Here is a 20,416-nt window from a genome sequence, read left to right on the forward strand (position 1 = left end):
ACGGGAAGATGCTGCTGCCGCCACTGCTGCTGTGGACGCTGTAGGAGTGTCTTCAACTGTGTGGGTTGGCTTAGGGCGAGCTGATATCAGTAGAGTTGGTTCCTCACGCTCTGGTGGAGGATCTTTCAGTAGAACCACCTCAGATCTATGGCTCCTAACAGCTGGTGGTGGAGGAATCTGTATTTATAGCAAGTGCCAGGGTTATCTTACACGCACCGTGTTTGAGAGTCCAAGTAAGGTGAACTGACACTTCTGAGTATTCTTACTCCTAATGGAGTCCTTGAAAGGACAGCATCCATGAGTCTGGATCCCGCTCAAGGTCTCTGGGTCTCCTGCAAATTTTCTGAAGTATCAGATTTAACTGTCACCAAAGTTAGTCTGAAACAGAAACCTGATTCTCCATAATGGAAAAACATAATTCTTCTAACCAGGGATCAGTAGAGTGTACACTTTTCAGCAGTAGTGACAAAGTTGCACAAATCCATCCACACTTTTCCCGACTCCTAGGACTAATGTTTAAGACTAGTAGACCAACATACAGCCTGCTGACATGGAAGAGAACAAAATGAACTGAATCCAAACCGCAAGCCACCCTGGATCCATGTTAACAATGTAGTTAGCAGGACTGATTAATGATACTTATTTCATTTTTATACTAATGACACTTTAAAAATTAATTGTCCTCCAGTGGGCAAAAAACAAGGGAACCCAACCAAAAAGATGTCCAAATTCCACCACTTACTGAAAAAAGTATATCATAGAGTAATAAAGAGTATAATATTAGGCCATGGTCATAGATCACTTTGGACACCATGTGAAGGCTGACTCCAGGAAGCCATGCTAGGCACAAGTGCATATCATACACCCTGACTTTCTCCCAGCTCAGGGAGAGATAGCAGCACGCTTGTCAAGGGAAAATTCAGACAGGCTGTAGCCCCTGACTGAATTTCTGACTAAATTTGGGATACCTAATGATTGAGACTAGTGATTCTCAAAGTGGGCTTTGAGGTTCATTTCCACCACTTTGCCTAGGATGCTTGTTAAAGATTCAGGTCTCTCAGCCCTGCCATGGCCCTCTGAATCCAAGCGTGTTACCAGGAATTTGCATTGCTGGAGACCAATTTGATTTTGACGAACACAGCTTAAGAACCCCAGTTTCAGAGTAGCACATGCACCCTTCATTCTTCTTCAACGGTTTCAAATGCATATGACTTTCGTTTGTTTTTTCTGTCCTGGAGCCATTGGTCACCTCTGAATGCTCAGTGTAGACCTTACACCCGAGAGCCTAGCAGGGAACAGGGTCCATAAGCAATGAACAATGGCACACACATAACACCATGGGAAACTTCTCTTGTCACTACTAAAATTGTTCAAGATGTGCCTCTATTCATGGTTGTCATTGTCTTACAAATCTTTATCTGGAGTTTATTTCTGGGGAGGGGGTAAAAATCCCCAGCTTCCAGGTGGGGAAATGGGCATTTCCAGCCAAAAGTATACAGCACAAAGCAAAGTGAGGAAGAAAGATGTGTGGCTCTTCTTTTCAGCCCCTCCTCCTTCCACTTCCTGTATCCTGCCCACCCCAGTCTTGATTGTTGGTACCAGAAAGTTTTTCTCTTCTTTGTTTACCGTATGTTTTGCTGTTTATGGGAACATGTCTGTCTATCTGGAATGTAGGTCCAATTTTAGCAATTTTGCAAAGACCATATTTCCATATTCCCTTGTTTGGGTGTGTAAATCCCTCTCCCAAATGTTTAAGAATCCCATGACAAGTGGTGAAAGGAATTTTTACTATATGGCTTTTCTGCCATTTTCTAACCTTTCTTGGCAAGCGTGACCCAAGGGGTCCATCACATCATTAGATGGCAGATGACCTGACCAGGCTGTGAATTCCAGTGACCTATGACCCACCTTTGCTTCTCAGAAGCTTCCTACTAAATTTATGTGGGGCTAAGTTGCTGTGTAAATCTACCATGAAAGCCCTGTGCAGGCAGAGGAGGGTTATTCTTTAGGTCTGGGAATACATGCCTCATCTGTTTGACTTATATGGGCACCCTAGGGTTTTTATTTGTGCCAAAAAGTGGAAGCCAAGCTTTCATTGTAAACAGATGGTGCTGCTAACAAGGAGAGTAAAGAATTCTTCCAGTCACCACTCTCCCACACAAGAGACCTGAAGAAGACACTTTTTCAAAACAAGTGAACAAAACTACCCCCAAACCCCCTCTCTCCCTATCCATAGACTCCGGGTTGAAACACACACACTGACACACACACACACACACACACACACACACACACACACACAAACCTGGTCTTCATTTCTTCCTTACTTTCCCCATTCTCTTCTCTGTGCCAAATTCTACATTCCTTCAGTGCAGAAACTATAAATATAAAATGAACAAACTCAATCCCAAATCACAAGGGGGCTTTTCGTTGCATGACCACAACATAAGCATTTGTCCATCACTTGGGGATTTTTATGATGCCTCAAAGAATGTTCAGAATTCCAGTTTTGCTCAAACCATGTCTTTCTTACTGACTGGCATGGTTCAGCTGTCAAATTGCAGGACAACCTAGGAATTCTGAGTTAGAAGAAAACATTATCCTGAAGGGTCTCCATGCAAAAGATTTTCATGTATTTCTCCCTTTTTTCTTTCAGCCTAGAAAAGGGGAGGGGGGCATGAGGGAACTTTTATGTTTACTTTAACCTGAGGCAATTGGAAGTTGATCATAATCTCCATTTCTAAGCCCAAAAGAGGAGTAGTATTATTATGCTCTAATCGAGTCTATACTTCAATTTCTCCCATTAGGTAGCATCTTGTTACATAACCACTTTATGCTTTCAATCTGAATATCATTGATAACAATCTCTTGACAGATCATACTTCCGGTGGCCTAAGTTTGAAAAGGAATCGTGCAGACCCCCTGAAATGATCTTTTGAGCATTCCAGGGGGAGGGGACCCGGAGGTTGACCAGTCACCCATGTCCTGGGGCAGGACCACACTCAAACTGTCCCCAAAAGATGAGGATCTCTTTTATTTTTCAAGTTTCTCCAGAGAAACAGATTCCATGACCATGAGTAAACCCACCAGTTCCAACAGCACTGTGTTTTCAGAAGAGAGCTGAGACCAGTATAAATGGTTATTAATTTGATACTCTGTCTTTTCGCCCTAGAAAACACATCTCTCCCTGCCACCATCAAGGCCCTTCTGCATTGTACCTGAAGGCTAAATTATGTGCCTAATCGTGTTAGAAATGATGAGGAAGTACACTCTTGAGAACTCCTACCTCAGTCTCGCCCATCTATCTAGTGGGAATACCTGCTCTTTCAAACACTCAGTAGTATCGGAAGGACCAAGCAAGATAAGTGCCAGCTGCCCAAGTAAGGAATTATTTATATCACTACCAAAGTAATCATTCGAAAGCTGAATCTGGAAGAAGTTCTCTAAGTTATTCTATTACAGAAATAACAGGGACTCTTGAAAAAAATACTGTGACTAGAAGTCTAAGTTACATACACAAACATTTTATTCCCAAGATAACATTTAAGTGTTCATATAAGCAAATTGGGTGATGGCAATTTCACAAAGCACCCAGAAAGTACCTTCTCCTGAAGCAAAGGGGCTTACACCAAAGAGCAACTGCAGAAAGCTATATCCATTGTGTTGCAATAGCAGGTGCTGGAACTGGGTGAGCAAGGATGGAGGCCAAGAACGGTGGGGCAGAATGAAATCCTGCACACCAGAGATGCACGTAAGTCAAAGTGACTCAGAAAGCACCCGTGTAAAAGAACAAGAAAAGACAAAGAGAAAAGGAACTTAGAATAAAGTAAGGTTATGGCCTTACCATCAGATGGGGTGGGATTTCGGTCAACAAATAAACATGAGGCACTCTGTAAAACTAAGTGGAGACACTCCAACTGAAAGTGGAATGATCATGAACTCATTTTCATCCATAACACAGCAGCTCCCTTATAAAGCCCATGTTACCGAAGATAAAAGTATATAGAAGTTCAAATTCTCCCAGCCCATGATGAATCCAGTCAAAATAGCTGAGGTTTCAAAAAAGAGCTAAATAATACAATTGCACAATACATGTTAGTCAACTCTGACAGTACAGACAATGCCATTTTATTTTTCAAGTGACTGGGAAACACTCATGAAAATTGCCCCATAGGAAAAGTCAAAAATTTTCAAAAGGTAGAAACTATATTCTTTGTCAAAATTGTCAGAATTTCAATTATGAATATCAATATAAAAACTACTACCAAACATCATCCTCTAGTACATTAAAAGTAATCACCATGACCAACTGAATTTTATTACAGGAATGCAAGAATGGACTCTGTACTAAGAAATGTATTGTATTCCATCCAATTAATAGATGTAAGGGGAAAGCTTATAAGATCATTTCTAAGATGCCCCCAAAAAAGCACCTGAACAAAAGCCAACAATCATATTTGACCACGAAAAACACTCACTAAAATAAGAGTAAAGTAATATTTCCTTCCTTAGCATGATAAAACGTCATTCTCAATTCAAGCTCAATGGGGAAACTCTAGAGGCATTTCCATTAAAATCACTTAAATTATATTATTATATAGTTAGAAATACAGGAGCATTGAGAAATACCCATAAGCAATAAGAGAATTTGACAAGAAAGAATGGGGCAAAATGAATGCAGCTAATTAGTTACTTACATCTAGTTAGATACCCTAGGAATAAACTTAATAGCAAATGTGCAAGACGCATGAGAAGAAAACTGTGAGACATTCCTGACAAATACAAGGTGAGATTTGAACAGATGAAAAGATCTTCTTGGCCAGGGAGACTCAACAACATAAAGAAGTTGATTGCTCTCCTATTTAGATAAACTTAATTCCAAAATTAAAAATAATAATGAGGGTTCCTATTGTTATTGCTGTTTATTTACTCAAAATTCATGTAGAAAAATAAACAAACCAGGAAACTCTGAGAGAAAAGAAAATGGGATATTACATTTAAAGAGATAGTCCCGTGAATTATTAAAAGTTGCAGTAATTCAAACTGTGTGGTAGTGGCACCTAAGAAATCAACCAAGAAAACTGAATAGACATATAGAAATTGATCTATAATAAAAATGGCATCTGAAAAGAGGAGATAGGAGGTCACTTTCATAAAGAAATAATGAACTGGGTACAGTGGCACACCTGTAATCCCAGTGGCTCAGGAGACCGAGGCTGGAGGATTGCAAGCTCAAAGCCTCAGCAACTTAGCAAGGCCCTGAGCAACTTAGCAAGATCCTGTCTCAAAATTTAAAAATTAAAAAGGTGGGCAGGGAGAGGCTGGGGATGTTGTTCAGTGGTCAAGAACCCCTGAGTTCAATCCCTGATACAAAAAAAAAAAAAAAAAGGTAATGAGGCACAGTCACAAAAGGTAGCATAAATCAGACTTCTCAATCTCTGTGCATGGAAGAGCACAATATGCAGAGTGAAAAGCCAACCAATGGAACAGTAAAAAATATTTGCAAATCATATACCTGCTAAGCAGTTAGTAACCACCATAAATAAAGAATATCTACAATTCATCAACAAAACAACAATTCAAATGAAAAATGGACAAAGAACTTGAATAGACATTTTTCCAATGATGACATTCAAATAAATGTACAATAAGCAAATGAAAAAGGTACTCAACATCATTAATCATTAAGGAATAAAACTCAATTCCACAGTGAGATGTTACTTCCCACCCTTTAGGAAAGCGACTATCAAAAACACAGACAATAGCAAGTGTTGGCAAAGATGTGGAGAACTGGAACCCATGTGCATCACTGGGAGGAGCATAAAAAGATACAGCCTCTGTGAAAACCAGTTTGGAGGGTCCTCAGAAAATTAAAAATAAAATATGATGCAGCAATCCACTTCTAGTACATATCCAAAAGAACTGAAAGCAGGGTTTTAATGAGATATTTGCCCAACCATGTTCAGAGCAGCACCATTCACAGTGGCCAAGAGGTGAAAGCAACCTAAATGTCTAATGACAGATGCATAAATAAAAAAAAGTATGATGCATACATACAATTGAATATTACTCAGTCACGAAAATGAAATAAGTCCAGTCACATAACAACACATATGAACTTGAGATCATTATGCTAAGTGAAGTAATCAAATCAGAAAAAGACAAATACTGCATAATTTCACTTCTATATTTTGTGTAAAGTAGCTAAATTCATTGAAATGGAGAGTAGAATATTGGTTACGAAGGACTGAGTGTGGGCAGGTAAGAAGTTGGTATCCAGAGGGTTTGGAGTTTTAGTTTTACAAAATAAACATAGTTCTGGAAATCTATTGCACTACCACATGAATAGATATATTACTGGATAGATAAACCATACAGTAAAAAATTATTTAGATGGTAAATTTTGTTATATGTTTACCACAATTAAAAATTTTTAACACAATTAAAAATTTTTATTTTCTTTAAAAAGTGGTGGTGAGAAATTATATCATTAATTGAGATAAAATAAAGCAGGATCTATACTTTGATAGTTTATAAATGAAGTCTTACAAATGGATCCATACAAATGGACCAAATAGTAAATGTCAAAAATCATAAGGATATGTGGAACAGGAAATGTGTTTCAATGACTCAATATAAAAATTGATAACTCCAACTGCATAAAAATTAGAAAAAAATTGCATGTCACAAGATACCATCACTCAAAACAAAAGACAATGACAAAATGTGAAAATCTGGAATTCATTACACAAAGCCATAATCTCCTTAATATACATAGAATTTCAAGAAATCTATAAAAAAATCAAGCACTAAAAGAATAGGAGAATGTGTTCAAATAGGTAATCACAAAGTAAGCAAAACTGGCTTTTAAATGTATGAAAAAGTGGCTCGGTCTCACACAAAATCAGAGAAATACAAGTCAAAACTACCTTAAGACATCACTTCTCACCTATCAGATTGGCAAACGCCCAGAAGTTTGATTGCACACTCTGTTGGCAAGGGTGTATGGAAACAAGCACTATTAACTATTGCTAGTGGGAGTGTAAATTGGTTCCGCCCTTTGAAGGGCAGTTTGGCTCTATCTATCAAAATCAGAAATGCAAAATCCAGCAATCCCACTTGTGGAAATTAATACCACAGATAGACTTGCTCCAGTGTAAAATGTCGTATGTGGAAGTCTGTAACATGGTTTAGCAGTGAAAGTTTGGAAACAATTCAAATGTCTATCAGTGGGATCCTGATTAAATAAATTGTAGAGAGTTTATCCAAGGAAATGCTATGCAACATTAAACATGAGCATATTGTCTACGTACTGAGATATATGGAAGTTACATCATGTCTCTCCGTTTCTCCAGACCCTCCAATGGCTGCCCATTGCTCTAAGAGTAAAAGCCAAAATCTTGTACTTGTTTACAAGCTCCTACATGACCTGACTCCCCTGTTGCCTCTCTGACCTCATGTGACATTTTACTGCGCTTCCTCTGCTCCAGCACACTGGGCTCTGCTGCTCTTCACTTACTGTCACTTCAGGGTCTCCTCACTTTTCCCTCTGCCTGGATCACCACACTCTCCAAATAATCCCAAAGATCACTATCTGACCAAGTTTTGCTTACATGCCACTTTCTCAATAAAACCACCCCTGATCATTCCATCTTAAATTATAAACATCCCCATTCCCAACCCTCATTATCTTGCTTTATTTTTTCAATTGCTCCCATTATGTTCTAACACAATGTGTAATTTACTTATTTATTATGTGTAAAGTCTGCTTTGTGTGTCCCTTCCCTAAGATATAAATGCCATGGGCAGCAACTTTTTCAATTTGTTCACTTCTGTGTCAGTAGCATATACAACAGTACTTGGCATAGGGTAGGTGCTGAATCAGTGTTTGTTTCCAAATAACTGAAAAATTAAACATAGGATTTGGCAAGGAACCTAAAGTATATTTAAGCGAAGGGACCCAGGATAAAGGTCGGTGATTGTTTTGCATATAGTATTTTTGAAAAATAAAAAGCATGTATAAATATGTAACAATGATTCCCATTAACATATATAATTATAATGCGCCAAAAAAATGTTTAAAAGGTAGTAAAGAGGGACTGGAGTGTGGCTCAGTGAGAGCTTGCTTTGCATGCATGAGGCACTGGGATCGATCCTCAGCACCACATAAATAAATAAAATAAAGGTATTGTGTCCATCTACAACTAATTTTTTTAAAAAAAGTAGTAAACAAAAAAAGAGTAAGAATCTGGTTTTGTGCTGAGCATGGTGGCAGAGGCCTATAATCCCAGCAGATTACAAAGGGAGACTGAGACAGGAGTACCTCGAGTTCAAAGCCAGCCTCAGCAACAGCAAGGCACTAAACAACTGAGTGAGACCCTGTCTCTCGATAAAATACAAAATAGGGCTGGGGATGTGGCTCAGTGATCGAGTGCCCAGGAGTTCAATCCCCGGTACCCGTCCCACAAAAGACGGGTGCTTTTGTGCACATAAAGAAAGCTTTAGTTTTCTGCAGAAAAATACTAAAATCAATGGTAACCTATAGGGGGTTGTATGGTCTGAGCACATGGGCAACAGTTGTAGTGCATGTACTTTTATTTAAATTACATGAGCATATTATTCAAAACATTAATTTACTAAAAATAAAATCAGTGGCATGGCTTCCAGGCAGAGGAAGATTTTAATTTAGTAGTTCTCAGTAGGAGTCAAGGAATATTCTTTGTCTACAAGATCCCCACCTGTTCCCTGGTAGTCTCCTGACCCAAGAAATTCTTCAGAACATTCAGCAATGGGATGGTTCTCACTTGAAGCACAAGCAAATGGACAGATTGCAGAAACCAAAGGCAGGGCTTCCAAGAACACTGGGCACTACTTATAGCTGCAGCCCAAGGGGTAGCCTCCTTCCACACAGGACGTGAACAGATAGCAGAGACTTCACCTTCCCTTTCAGTCTCAGCCACACAAGCAAACAAGACCACAGAAATGGTCATCTTTGACTAAGACCTGTAGAAGTGTTGGATGCTTAGCCTGCATTTTGGACATCTGAAATATTCACAGATTTACCAAGAGTCATTGAAGAGGCTATTTGAATTTCTGGGCTCCTGGTATTCATATGCTGAAACCCTTCTAATATTTCCTTCTGCTTTTGCCTGAGCACTTTAACCAATAAAATGTCTTTTCTAATTCACAGAGGAAAGATTGTTCTCACCACCAGTCCTGGAGATGAGAACAGTGGCTAGAAAATGAAATATTTTAGTGGAACCCACCCAACAAGACCACCCTGTGATGTCTTTTGGATGAACTGCAGTATTTAACTGTTATTCAATAATCCTAGTAAAACTGTATAAATGAAGGGTATGGGGTGGGGTGGGGGGGCATCCAAGAAGGAACGGAACTTGCCAAACCCAGGATATTTTCAGTTTGAATAGCAATCTCCAGTCTTATTAACTTTACATTGATTCCCAAAGGAAGGGGAAAATTTAATAAGGAAGAAAAAAATTCAATATTTTATGACCCATCACTTCCTTGGGATAATAAATATGAACTAAAGATACACACTCAATTCTTTTAACATTCTATTGTTAAGTTAAAAAGAAATATTTCTTGCACTATCTCTATTTCTGACCTCTCAAGATCATTCTATTTCTGGAACACACTTTCTGATACTGTTCCTAACTGACTTCAAGAATTTGTTATGGCTTTGACATTTTCTACGATACATTAGAATTAATAGCTTCATGGGTCCCTTGTGAGTTTCTTCTTTAAATTTCCAAATACAATCCTGGGTTTCTGTTTCTCAGACTGGCTAATGACAAGCAATTCTGAGACTGGAAGATGGGAAAAACTGGAAGTAGTGAAGTAATCTTTTTAAAAGCACAAAAATGAAGCCCTGTCTGCCAGTGGGTTATAGTTGGCAAGTAGGAAGGTTTTTATTAAATGGCTGGTTTTGTTTCTCCTTTTGTTTCTCCTTAATATCTGTCCGTGTGGTATCTGAGTCACTATGACATAATGCTGCAGAGAAAAGACTGCAGGACAACCAGACGTGCATATGTTCATCCCTCAATGAGTCGCAACCTTGGGTCTATTCCCTAAATGTTGGAGGAAAGACTTGATTAATGGCAGGCTTGTTCAACATAAGAAAGAAACAAAGACCAGATTTATTCTTGGCATTCCCTTTCCTAGGGGCTTCATGGGTAACGTAATTAATTCATAGCTTTGCAGTAAGGCAGCATCAGAGGAGCAATTTAACTTAAAAGAGGTAATACGGCTGGAAAGTATAACAGAAAGAAGCCCTTGCGTGGAAGGGCATAGAAGGAAGACCAAAGTGGAAGGCGTTCCCTTCAACTCCCTAAGCTACCACCTGGCTTCCTCTCCCTCCCCCGCAAGGTGTCTGAAGCCAGGCAACATTTGCTAACGGAACAGAGCTCTTTAGGACACGCTTCAAACCACTGCTGCCGCGGCGCGGGTGGCTGGTTTGTGAATGGGACTTGCATGTTACCCTCCCCTGGGTGATTGCAATCCCCGCGCCTCCGGGCAAAGCCAAAGCCTTCCTCGGAGTGATAAGGACCCAGAAGGAGGAGAGTTATTTCTGGACATTAGCAGCATTCCTCCCCAGGACACACCCTCGCCCTCTCCCCTCCCCGGCAGCCGCGCTCTCGCACACACCGCGCACACGCGCCCCTCGGCGAGACGCGGCGCACTCGCGCGGCTGCAGTCGGCGGGACGCGGGGACGGACGCCCTCAGCGCAGCCTGCCAGGGGCCGGGCTTTTGGCAACTCGGCTGCCGGTTCATTTTCTCTATTCTGCAAACTCCAGTGGATTCAGAACCTTCGGGTTGCACGCTGAGAATAACCGAGATCTGAAAGACCCCCAAGAGGAGCTTCTTTGAGGGCAGAGCGTATTTTCTGCCCAGCTGGTAAGTGTCCGCATTAAATGTATGCAGAGGTGCAGGAAATAATGACCTGAGCGTTTCCGACTGCGGCTTGCAGGTACTCCGGTGGCGGGGATCTGCCTCGGGGTGGGTTATAATAGCTTCTTCTGAAGCCCCTTGCGGGGTCCTGCACCGCGGGACTTTCCTGTTGTTAGATTTGGGGTGGGGGAGGGGAACGGTGTAAAGTTCAACTTCTTCCCTTTTTTTTCCATTAAAAATGATGCTTCCATAGAAACTTGTCTTTCTTGCGTTTATGTGCCTGGAGCAGTTTGCGCCGAGTGTGTTTGTACTCTTGCACATTTCTTTGAAATCTCTCCATCCCTGGTTGAAATTGAAGGAAACTTTCACAAAGCAATCAATTTCTGACAGCCCAAGAGCTACTTAGTTGTTGAATGAACTCTAGCTGGAAAAACTTTATCACGGGAAAATTTTGCTCATTTGTTTCCCCTTGAAAAATCTGGGCGTTTTCACACCTGTTGCTCTTCAGTTGGCCGAAAGTTGTTTTCCTGGATCTCACTCGATTGCAGTCCTTTGTCTAAGAAAATCAAATGCTACTTTCTCCGCTTTTTCTCCTCCAAGCGCTTTGGAAGGGGTCCCTCTGTCGTTAGTTAGCATTCAGTTGGCTGTGGTTCTCGGAACAAGTGGCAGGCAGAATACAATAGGGAAGAATGCATTCCTGATAGCTTGTCTACCATGGAAAGACTAAGCTGAAAAACTGACATTCCCTCCTAAGTTTTTGTGGAAAACATTGCTTGTCACTGTTTTGTAAATATGCAATTTTGGTGAACTCTTGAAATGATCTAATCCAGGAGGAACCAGCATGACTTTCAGAGTGATTTCTCCCATCTCCTACTTTTACAAGCATAAAGACCCTGCCACCTGGGCACCCCAAGGTTTCTGAAGGCACCTCTCCCCCCACCCCTAGCAAGCAGACTACTTTTGAAGGAGAGAGCTGATGTGCTGTGTAGCAAGGGCAGTGGGGAGACCCACCCAGAAGGGAGCTGTCCTCCAAGGACCAGCTTGCTTTCAACTTTCAGATGATTAAGAAAAGCCTCAGGACTCTGGGATGTAGCTCAACATCCTAGCAGGTTAAGTTGAATTCCTGCCCACATGATGAAAAAGACTTTCAAAAGCCCCTCTCACACTTCCAAGTGCAGCTCAGTGGAATGCTTGTTTATTTCTGTTACTGATAAATCCATGGGAAATCTCTGCTGAACCCAGCAATTTTGAAAAGCAAGTCCTAGCTTATAATTGCCTACATAATGGCAAACAGGTTATTTTCAGTAACCCAAGAGTCTCGCATTTTTCTCCTGGCTGTTGTTTTAGAAGTTTCTTGAAGATGTGAACATGCCTTTGAGCTTTCCCCACCCCCAACTGAAATGGAAAGTTACACTTAGGTATCTGATGAAAAAGATTGTTGCCAGATACGTTACCAGGCTATAAAATAACATTTCTGAAAAGATTATAGCTACTAGACATTGGCATCTACATCAACTATATAATTTTTCATTGTCCCTTGAGGGAAGAGACCTACTTTGATCATCACAGTGTTTCTATTTGTTTATTTGTTTGTTGTGTAGGTTTGCTGAGTCTTCTCTCTCTCTCTTTTTCTATTGACAATCTCCCTTAGGTGAAATCACAGACTAGAATTAGCAGCAATGATTGCCCTGTGGGGCTAAAATTAGAAAGCACACGAGACACTGAGGCATAGCCTTGTCTCATACAAGGTTCTTCTCTTTTAAAACTCCCACTTTAGCAATTACCGTAAGATGATGCTTAGGTACTCTTTAAAGTAGCACTTTTATTTGCACTGTTTTTTTTCCCCCCTCCAGCTTTAATCATACTCTGCCAATGCCTGTTGAACACTGTTTCTCTGAGGTGCCTCAAGGCACACTCAATACATTTACCATCCCTTCAAAGTCTGTGTACTTAACTCTTTGAAGAGTCCTTAAAAAAAAATAAATAAACAAAGGGTCCAGTGGTACTTGCAAAACACAAGACTGAGTGCTCTGATGTGATGGCAGATGGCAATTGCAAGAGCTTTGTGTGTGCCCAGGACAAGCTCCGTGTCTCTTAAATTAATTATGAATTGAATAATTGATTTCTCCCACCTTGGGCTGAACTTACTCTCCAGCCATAAATTTAAAGATAGGTTACCATTGGGGTCTAGTTCACTTGGAAAATCCTTTCTAAGCCTATCAAATGATTTTACAGCTGGGTCAAATCTAATCATAATGCACGTTATGAAATGCACTGACATCAATGCCGGGCTTTCCTGGCTTTCCCATTTCCAAGACGACTTCAGTGACCTTCCCATTTGTTGGTCAGCTCCAAAGATGGTGGGGCTGATGGATACAATGGGTTTCTGTAAATGTAATTAAACGTGTCTCTGCCAGCTGCCTGTGGTATTTGTGAATGTTTTCGTAAGAAAAGCCGTTCTTGGGCTTTATCTGCCCACTGTGGTTTGTGGCATGTTGTGCTATTCTGCAGTCCTTGCAGTTTTTTCCTGAATGATTGAGCTATGATGTCATGTGCTATCTCAGCGCGGAACCTTTTCCAGGCTTTGCTGGGGTCTGCGCGCCTGAGCAAGGGGAGTGGAAGCTCCCTCGGAGCACACTTGGTAGCGACTCCCCGTCTACTGCAGCACATTCCATTGCCTGGAGACCAAAGCCACCAAATGATTTGCGGTCAGAGTGATTTGGGGCTGGTTAGAGATGATTTAAAAGGAAGGTTATGGGCACATGAAGTGTAGGGTAAAGAAAATATATTTTACTACTTTATTGAGACCACATGGCTCCAACTTGAACTTTTTTTTTTAAGATGGAAATCGTTGGCTGCACTGGCTCACAGTGTTTTTTCCCTTTTTTTCTTTTTTTATTGCTTAGAGCAAAAAGCTGTACTTATTACTAACTTGACCTCACCATTACTTCTGAAAGTTTGAAAAACTTTTTATGCTAAAGCAAACAGGAAAACAAGGGAATCTCTTCATTGTGCTTTCCAAGGGCCAAAGGTCATTGCTGGAGGAGAGACCCAACTTTTCTTCAATAACTAAAAGAAAGGTATCTCATATTAAACTTGGGAAGCCATCAGTTATGAAAGAAGCAAGTGCCAGTCTCATTACACTGAGCCAGAGGGCAACAGAATATCAGGACTGGCAATCGCACGTCACTTGATAAGGAGGAGAGACGATTTGGGCCAACCCCTGAGGGCTCGGTATACCCAGTAATTAATAAAGGGGCCAGGTCTTTTCCAATGCACAAATGATGATCGGGCTCAGAGTTCCATGGCCACTTCTCATTAGTGGTCCATGGGAACACACAACCCTTGGGCCCACACTTCATTTGTGAAACTAAACTACCATCTCCTGCCTCTCCCATGTGGACTACCAAAATTGGCACAGTAAACCACCTATTACCACTGAACAAGTTCCCAAATGTCCATCCAGCATGAGCTTAAAGTATCTATTATTGCTTCACTCTGTGGATCACTTCATCCTATTTCAGTCCTCAAGGTATGGGCCATAGTCTAGTAATCCATGAAAAGCTATCAAATAGCCAACTCCAGCTTCCAATTTGGTGTTATGAAACTGGTTTTCAGCTATCAATCTGGTGTCTGGGAGCCATAATTGTGAAGTAATGGAAGGCTGCTTCATATAACCCCAACAAGACTTTGTAATTGCTGGTCAATAACTCATCTGAACCAGTCTGGATTCCCACAGTTTGAGTCCATGTGTATCCAACAGCTTAAAGGAGAGGTTAATGACTTGTTCAAGGTCACACAGCATGTGAGCATTACTTTGGCTTCAAACTCGGAACTTCTAACTTCAAATCCCATACTCTTTCCACTGTAGCAAGCAGCCCCCACAACTCTTAACCCCTATGGACTTCACTCTCCTCATTTGCAAAAATGAGACATTTGGCCCAGAATACTATAGTCCATTCCAACTTCAGATTCTGGGTCTGATGAATCACCGGCTGGAAGAGACTTTAAGAAATCACTTAGTCATATTCCTTGTTTCCAGCAGGACTCTATCTAAACTATTTTGAAAAGAAAATGTAAGCCCTTTTCTGACAATCCCAGAACCTGGCCCCAGAGAGTGTCTGAGTGTACTTTGGGGTGAGAAAGAAAAGAGACGGCAGGGTGTCGATGTCTGCGATAGGTCTGGGCCTCACCAGAAGTGAATGTTCAGTCTTGCTATCAAAATCTAAAGTAGGAGAGCAGAGTCACCAGCATGCTTCACGGGCTGGAAAGGAGTCATGAGGAGACACAAAGATGTTTGCTCTCCTTTGACAAAAAAAAGCTAAGGGATTCAGTAATGATCTTATTTATTGAGGGCTCCTGGAGAGGGTGATGACTAAAATCAATGGTAATGTTTCTACTTAAAGAGACGCCAGAATCCTCTTCCTTCAACAGTTGCCACGAGCAGAAAACCATGCTAATCTAGCTCTTTCTTTACTTATGTTGGAAGGATTGGTGGCACCCTGGGAATAAGGGGAGGGACTTCACCCTAAAGATGGTGCCTCTGAGCCTGAGCACCTCACTCCAGCTTTCCGTTCTGTTCCAGCACTGTTCTCAGTAGGCTGGACAACCAGTTAGGGTCTAGCTTCCTTTCTAGGAAAGTACCAGCAGTCAAACTAAGTTGTAAGTTTAGCCTCACCTTGCTCATAGTAATAATTTTAAAATATGAATCAGTCTTGCGTGTTCCACCCATTTCACCACCATGAAATAGATGTTAGAGAAAAGTGGAGTAACTATTACATCTCTGATTTACTAATTGAGCTTAGACAAGGTATTATTTACTCTGAAGCCTCAATTGCTCATCTGGAAATGGGCTACCAATACTTGAATTTAAATATTCCTGAATCTAACGGAGGAACCCAGATCAACTTGCTATGTAAATGTTAGTTGACATCATTATTAGCCATAGTCTTGTTTCAGGCCCTTCCTACGTCACATGAAGTCACTATGTCTCTCTTTATTCTGCCCCAATTCTATTCCCAAGCCAAAACAAGAATTACAGTAGTTTTTCCATGTACACTATGTGTTAGGCATATAATCACCTTTAATTCTCACAAACTATTTTAAGATATATTATCCCCATTTTCTTGTCTAGAAACTGTTCTAACAAGGAAAAGCATCTTGTCCAAGATCACTTGATTAATAGCAGAGGCAAAATGGAAACCAAGTCTCTTGTTCCAAAGACTACATGATTTCAGACCTGGAGGACTCTTAAGAATTAGGACTTTTCCCACAAATATAACACCCCCTGCTCTTGGCCTCAGGTGGTTGTCCCTTGAGTATTCTCCTTAGCTGTTTTGAGTCTAGACCAGGTCCTGGGGATTTGCCCGATCCCATCATCTTAGTGTCTTGGTCTGTTAGAGCTAACGGGTGGCTTGGAAACAATGGAAGTTTATAGTTCACAGTTCAGGACTTTCTGGGAGGTCCAAGATTAAGGTTCAGGCTGACTGGGTGCTTGGTGAGGGTCTGCTTTCTGGTTCATGGAATGGTAACTTCTGACTGCATCCTCATGTGAGGGAAGGGCTAATAAGCTGCCCTAGTCTATTGTTTTATGAAGGCACTGATCCCTTTCGTGAGGACTCCACCCTCATTACCCAGACACCTCTGAAAAGACTCTATCTCCTCACACTTTTGCCCTGGGGATTCGAATTTCAGCATATGAATTCTGAGGCCGGCACCAACACAGGCTGCAGCAATCAACTCCCCCTGGCACACACTCTACAGTCTCCTTTTCTTGTCCTTGTGCTAGGTGGCTTGCTGGTGTCCCTCAAGCTCCTCTTCCACTCCCTGCATCCTCCTTTTGAAGAGCACCCTATATTCTCTTTCCTGCCTTTCTCTCAGAGCCAGATAATTCCCCATAAGGACCTTGTGGCTCTCCCCAGTTGGCCCATCCCATGACTTTAGCCCATCATACATGGTGTCATGCCATCCCTTTCGGAGATCAAATGCCCTCTCCCCTCCCCAGCACATCCACTAGTCTCCCTTCATTAAGAGGAAAACTTTAGCATGTTAAATATGGCCCACTCATCACAAAACAGGAATATTCACAACCGTGAACAACCATGCGGGTCATCTGGCCTGTTACTTTTATTTTACAGATGAGGAAACTGAGTCCCAGAGAAGTTGATCACCTATACCAAATCATAGGTCTGGGACAGAACCATGGAGGAATCCAAATCCAATCAGTATTATTTTCAAAGTAATTAAAATTCACCATTTTGTTACATTCACATCTTCCATTCTGGTAGGGCCCCTGGATCAATGTTTGGAAAAATGTCTGTCCCTTGCTACAGGAACCTGTTCTGACTCTTCAGATTCACAGGAAATCTGTTTTTGTTTGTTCTGTTCTGCTGAACGTAAGCCTATTTGCTCCTCAAGAGCAACTGGTCATTCTCAGCCAACTCATAGATGGAAAGAGTTAAGTCTCTCCTCAGTCTCCCTTTCTTTGGGTTGAATGATACCAGATCTTTTTTGCTTTTTCTCATAGTTCTTGTTCTCCAACAATTTCATCATCTTTATTTCTATCTGTTGAACTTTGTCCAAGTACTCCATGCCTCTCAAGCAACTGGGAAGTGCAGAACTGGACAAAGATGTCTCATAAAGGTATGATAAAGTGACAATGACCTCACAGTCCCTCCCAACTGTGCTTCAGCCTGTGCTGCCAACTTTCACACTCATGGTTTAAGTGATAGCTGGACGTCGTTGGCTTGCGTCCAGCTTATTATCCTCATTTGGCTAGACATCGCTTAAGTTTGTGATAATGATCATTTCCTTCATGGATTATCCAGAACTTTTCTACTGAGCTGTTCTTTCTTTTTGTTCCTCACTAGTTTTCCAATTCATCAATTGGCTAGGGACTCTACTCCTACTCTTGTACTTTTTAGTTCTTGACCCTAGCTACTGTCCCATATAACTTAGCACATTTTAGGTTCCTGGAATTTACCCATATAGAAAACAGACCCTTGAGACTTCTGGCCCATCCAACTTCTCCCTCGTGGCTCCAAAGTTTGAAAAGCAAGCAGACCATCTCCCAACACCAGGCTCTTACACCAACCATCAGACAGGGTTAGGAAATCTGGATAAAATAAGAGAACATCAGAGAGTCTTCCAAGAAACATGCAGTTAAGGGATATAGCATGGGTAAATTCATAGATAACAAGTCATGCTCAGATCTGTCTTGGTGGGAGACTCCAAGATTTCACTTTGACCTAGAAAGATGATCATTCCAAACATTTGCATTTACAAACTACTTTTATCTCCATTTGCTTAAGAAATCCTTGGGAAGAAATGCATTATCCCCAGTTTACAGACAAGAATCTAAGGCTCAATAGGTTAAGTGACTCCCAACATCACCCAGTGATGATTGCAACTCAAGTTTCTCATCTTCAAATTTTATGCAGGTTTTATAAAGAAGGAAGTGGAGTCTGGAAGAGAAAAGTCTTTGGGTCCAAAGCAAACTAACAGCATGGTTGAAAATTTATGTGGAACACAATTGAACTCCCTGTGTTTGTAGATGTGTTCCATTCACTGCCTCTTTTATTTTCTCCTTTTCAAATGCTGGTAACTTCTACACAAGAGGCTGATTCTTCCTGCTCTTCCTCAGAAATGACTAGATTATGATATTAAGACAGGAAACAAAAGCATACTTCCACAGTAAATAGCACTGCAAAGAAATCCTGCTTTCTCCCACCTTGATCTCTGCTGTCCTGCAGCACCCTGAAGAGAAATTTCCAAACGGAAGTCTCCTAAGTGACTGACAGATGTGTACCTTTCCCTCTCTTTAGCAGATGTGAGAGCTCTTTGAGAAGACAGCAAAGTGTTTGGGGCTGGAGAGAAAGGGATGTTTGGAGCCTTCTTAGAGATCAGCCTTAGAGCTCTAGAATGTTGACCATATACAAAACCTTAAGTTATGTTACAAATCAGCAGGCTATGGTATGATACTAACATTAAGTAACCTACTAAAGGCTCTCAGAGCGTTATGGCAAAATTCTGAACCCTATCATTAATTAGGTGGAGTTAAAACTAAAAAAGGTGAGCCCACTTGATGGGGGATGGGGAGCCCAGTGTGCTAACCACAGTGCAAGTCTTGCTTTTGGGTGGAATTTCAGATTGCATTGTCTGACTTGAGGATAATGTACAGGAAACAATTGTTTTTTTTTTTTTGTTTGTTTGTTTGTTTTTTTTCCTGCTTGGTTTTGATATTCAAGTTACAGGGAACTTGTAATCCAGGAACTGGTTTTGCCGTGTTGACAATTGTCACAGCCAGCTCACTCACCAGCATGTCCCTGTTTCAGATCTTGCTGCTGTTTATCATAATGTGAAGTGCACAGTATGCTGCGTATGGCTTGCAATACACATGTGCTAGCTATTACTACCAATATGAACATGTACTGAGCCATTAATCAGGGCACCAACACGTCCTGCCAAAGCACTTTGAAACTGTATCTGCTGAAAAAGCAAAATTCCCCTGCACTAATGAACACTTTTTGGAAAGCAGGCTGGTTTAGACTGTCTGCAGGAGCAGACTCAGAACAGCATTGAACTCCCATGTACAGAAAACAGGTGATCCAGCAAAACCTGGGAAATCTAAGCACAGTTCTCCGTTTCAGTTTCTCAGATCTTTGCTTTAATAATAATGGCTAGCCCTTACTGAGTTACTATCAGGAGTCTCTTTGCAATCATTTTCTTCTTTAATCTAATAATCCCATAACAGAAATTATTATTATCCCTTTTCCTGATTAGGAAACAGAAGCTTAGAGAAGCTAAGCCCAGGTTCAAACGAGGATTAAATGGCAGAGCTAGGGAACAAATCAAGCTGCACCTGATCCCAGAGCTTGTGCTTTTTGGAGGCCATTCTTCTTTCAAAACCATTTGGTGCCTCCGGAGAGGAGAATGGTTGCATAATTAGTCTCATTTTCTTCCAGAGACAGACAGGGGTTCTTTGGATCCTAAAATCTTTCAAACATTTGTTGAGCATTGACTATGTCCCAGGAACAAAGAGGCACCCAATGAACAAACAGGCAGGTACTGGTGTCCCTATTTTACCAGTGAGGCACCTCATGTTCCCTCCCACCACTCAGCATTGTCCCTGAGACCCAAGGGATTGACTTAGTTTCTGTTGGACTATGGTAGGTGAGCAGGTCCAAAATACTTAAGCTGCATTACTGGTTGTGCCCTTTCAATACTAATCATGTGCCTCCTCTCAACTCCCCACCCCAGTATATCCTCTATCTTATTAAGTTGTGTTTAATATACAAATACAATAAGGGAATTTGTGAACAACTCCTTGCCATCCACACTGTTACTTATAGGGAGGCAGGATGGAGTAGCGGTTAAGAGTTTAATCCCTTTATGCAAACTGATGGAGTTGAAATCTCTACTCCAACATTTCCTGGGTGACCTTGAGTCAGTTAACTTAACTTCCATAGGCCTCTCTTTTCTCATCTTTAAAATGGGCTTAACAATAGT

The 20,416-nt window shown here is 41.2% G+C and overlaps 1 protein-coding gene across 6 annotated transcripts in view; it reads left to right on the plus strand.

The window, feature by feature from the left end:
- Nucleotides 1–20,416, plus strand: part of PALLD (palladin, cytoskeletal associated protein) — a 433,486-nt gene that overhangs the window by 110,445 nt on the left and 302,625 nt on the right. The window contains exon 1 of one of the 6 annotated variants that reach the window (XM_079142947.1): nucleotides 10,679–10,915. The exons of the other annotated variants lie outside the window; for them this stretch is intronic. The gene's annotated coding sequence lies outside the window, so the exon portion shown is untranslated. Of the gene's footprint in view, nucleotides 1–10,678; nucleotides 10,916–20,416 lie in introns of those variants that run through there. 6 annotated transcript variants of the gene reach the window in all.

Source organism: Sciurus vulgaris (genome assembly GCF_902686455.1).
Source record: "Sciurus vulgaris genome assembly, chromosome: 5".
NCBI classification, from domain to species: Eukaryota; Metazoa; Chordata; class Mammalia; order Rodentia; family Sciuridae; genus Sciurus; species Sciurus vulgaris.